Here is a 3,811-nt window from a genome sequence, read left to right as displayed (position 1 = left end):
GGAGGAGAGATATAATTATAGCTTGGATATGGACCACTTGGCATGGTATTATAGTGAGGAGCACTAGGTCTAGGTCAATACATGTCATGACCATGGGGATATGAGGTGTCATAAGAATTATGTTGGATATTGCCCCCAAATCTGACATGGGGTCTCCTCGTGTCATGATTTTTAATGTTTGATTGAGTGTAATTGTACGCATTAGTATTATCTTGGGTATCATCATGGTCATGCATGGTGGTAGTTCTTCTCCATGGGAAAGGATGACTGTAGGGTTGTTCATGAGAGGTTATATCATAATTGGCATGAGAATGAGTGTATGTGTTTGAAATCTCAAGTTTTTGAAATAGGGATGAAGGTGACTCAAGCATGATACGCTCTTTCTTACCACCACTATTGGGCCTCCTTTGTCTTGTGTTAACTTGATTTGATTGATTTGGTTCATCCTCCAAAATCTGTGACATATCAAATCCATGAGGTATTCTTGTCCCACTTTGTGCCATGACTTGTAGGAAATAGAATTTATCCCTTTCCATGATTTCTTGAACCAATATGTTAAAATGGAGATCCATGATAGTTCTCTCAACTTTTGTAGAATCCACAAATGCATTGTCATTGTCATTATCATTTCCATTTTTATTGTCATTGTTGTCATTGTTTGGTATATTACTGTAGTGTTAAAATGGATTTTAGAATTCATCTCCATCAAAATCATAATTACTCATGTTTAAAGACCTTAAAGCTTCTTCGACTTCCATTCTAGACCTTTGTGAATGGGTTTCAACCATGGACTAAAGTCTTGACCAAAAAATGAAAGGTAGGATGAAAATGCAAAGACTATGGAAGACTAAGAGGTGTATGAAATCTAGATGAATCTAGGGTAAACTTGCAATGTCCAATAGTGTAAGACCAAAGTAGGAGAGTAAGGTGTGTCTTCCAAAGAGATGATGCATCTCTTGATGAGGTAAGTTGACCTTGACTCAAGAAGACCAAATGAGACGCTAAGATGATGGATCTTGATGTGGGATTCACCTAGTGTTGTGTTGTAGTAGGTTTGCAAAGTTTGATGAGGAAATATTTTTACATACACTTGAAAACATGACAAAAACAATGTTTCTTTGTGTTTGATTGAAAATGTTTGAGTGTTTTGATCATGCAAACACAAATCCTATGGCTGGCTAGGATAATAGTTGTTGAATCTCACATGGGGGGTTACCCTGAGCTACATAATTCAAAGTTGATACTTAGGTGCTTGACCCCATTGGATCCCCTCCATGACACTCACTTCTCCATGACAGCCAAGCACTAGTCCCCATGAAAAATCCCCATGGAGAACTTTGTATCTCTACTAAGAACCATAAGAATGTGAGTCACTTCAGAGGATCCGACCTCTTACGCCAACAACTAAAAGGTTTTCGGCTTCTAACATAAAAGGTGTCTAGTAAGGGAATCTATTTGAGTGGCAATACATATGGTAGCATATGCTCCATTAATGAAGGCTCCCAACCTATAGAGGTTTCTCTCTATAGGGTTTATGGGGAGACATGCTGTCAGTATGAACTAATCAACACTCGTTGCTTGCAACTTTCATCATAAACACATTTATTTATAATGGCTTGGAAGAGCTTGGTGTTAGCTTGTTACCATTTGGGTCATTTCCTCTCACTTGTCCTTGTGGGCTACTTGGGAGGTAGGCCCTCTAAAAGGAAACACAAAAGGAGCCTATTGCTCAAGACACAAAAGACACATGTTCATTTTAGAGCACCAATTGAAGTGTTTTGCTAGACTAAAGAAGACAAAGCAAGCAATTTCAAAATAAAATCTTTGCCAAAGGTTTTGCCAAAAAAAATTAGTAATTTTGAAATAATACCCCTCTTGCAAGAACACAAGTTAGGTAAATTTTATATCCAAAAGACTTTGTGAAATAGGGGCCTTCGACAACACGTTTTTTGACAGATTCAAAGATCCGATTTTCCATGAGTTATTTTGCATCATAAAAAACAAACCACCTGTACAATTTCAAGACATTTCTACAAATGTAAGAAAATCCCCAAAAATTGCTAATTTGCATCAAAATTTATTTTTTTATGAAAAATCATAAAAAATCATAGAAAATTCAAATGTGATCCAAAAAAACTAATTTTTTTAGTGGAAACTTCTAATACCATTCCCAACTTGCATATAAAAATTCTTGCAAACATTCAAATCAATTTGTGAGATATGATCAAAATATTGAAAAACCCCAATTTTTAAAGATCTGAATTTTCACGAATTATTTTTCATCAAAATTAAAATCACAAAGAATAGATCCTATTTATAATTCTGAGAAATTTTTAAAAATGTAAGAAAATCCTAAAATTTTGCTAATTTTTTATGATAAATCATACAAAATTCATAGAAAATTCACATATTCTCCAAAAAAAAATTGAATTTTGGATTGAGCACTTCTAAGACTGTTCTCAACATGCAAAAACTATTTGATGCAAAAATTCCAAGCCGTTTGTGATATTTAATCAAAATATTATAAAACCCTAATTTTTAAAGATCTCATATTTCATGACATATTTTGCACCCAAATTTTAATCACAAAAAATAGACCCCCTATATAATTATGAGAAATTTCTAGAAATGTAAGAAAATCCGAACAATTCGCTAATTTCTCTCAAAATTAATTTTTTTATAAACAATCATAAAAAATTCATAGAAAACTCAAAAATGCTCCAAAAATTTTGAATTTTAGATTGAACACTCCTGATATTGTCACCAATCTTCCAACAAAATTTGGTGCAAAAATTCCAAACTTTTTGTTAATTCGGTTCAAATATTTCCATAAGCTTAATCTTGTGTCCAAAACCCTAGCTACACAAGGTTATTCTCCAAATTGTTTTACAAAACAACAATATAGGGTTAGAAAAACCTGCAAAAAATATAGATCTAATGAGCTTGTGTAAAAGCACAAAACTGTGTCATGTTTCAGGCTAACTTAACAGCACAAACGAATTTAAGTAATTCTAACTAAAAACTAGTTTTAGTCAAATATATGGGCCACAACTTTTCCAATTGGAAATGTCTGTTAATTGTATATTTTATACTTCTTTTGGTTTAATTACAAAAATAAGTAAAACTCTATGTTTCAACAACTCCTACTCTTATAAATAATTTTCCTTTTGAAATGTAAAAATACCCTTTTATAGATCTATAAGTGAATTTTCCAAAATATATATCTTTTAATATTTTAATTAGTTTTTTATATTTTATATTTTATGTTTTATATTTTATTTTTATTGAAAGTAGGTCATCAACACTAAAATATAAGATTGATTATCTTGTCAAGGAAAATACAAAAAATTATTTAAATTTTTTGAAAAGAATATGATGCAGTAGAGAAAAGAATTTATGTCAAGATGATATAATTCTTTTTTAATTTGGATAAATAATTAAGAAAAAAAGTGGTGGGAATTGGAAAGAGTTATATTTCAACACACACAACTTTTCAAATTTATTGAAAAATATATATTTATAAAAAATTGTAAAAAATATATCCATGCACTAAAGTTTCAAGTTATCAATATACAAAAAAAAAAATCAAGAAAAAGAGGTAAAATTTACTAAATAAAGTGTGGTGGCTTGTGTAACTTCAATTTCCACATTTTTTCAGCAACTAAATTATTGTGTTTACTTTTATAAAAACTACATTCAAATAATTTTTTAATTTTTTGTTAAAATTACAAACATAAAATAGACATAAGAATATAAATTTTATTAGTTTACATCATTTCAAAATTAAAAATATATATTTCACTTTCTATTG

The sequence above is a fragment of the Cryptomeria japonica genome, chromosome 3 (genome assembly GCF_030272615.1).
Source record: "Cryptomeria japonica chromosome 3, Sugi_1.0, whole genome shotgun sequence".
NCBI lineage: Eukaryota > Viridiplantae > Streptophyta > Pinopsida > Cupressales > Cupressaceae > Cryptomeria > Cryptomeria japonica.
This window is presented reverse-complemented; position numbering follows the sequence as displayed.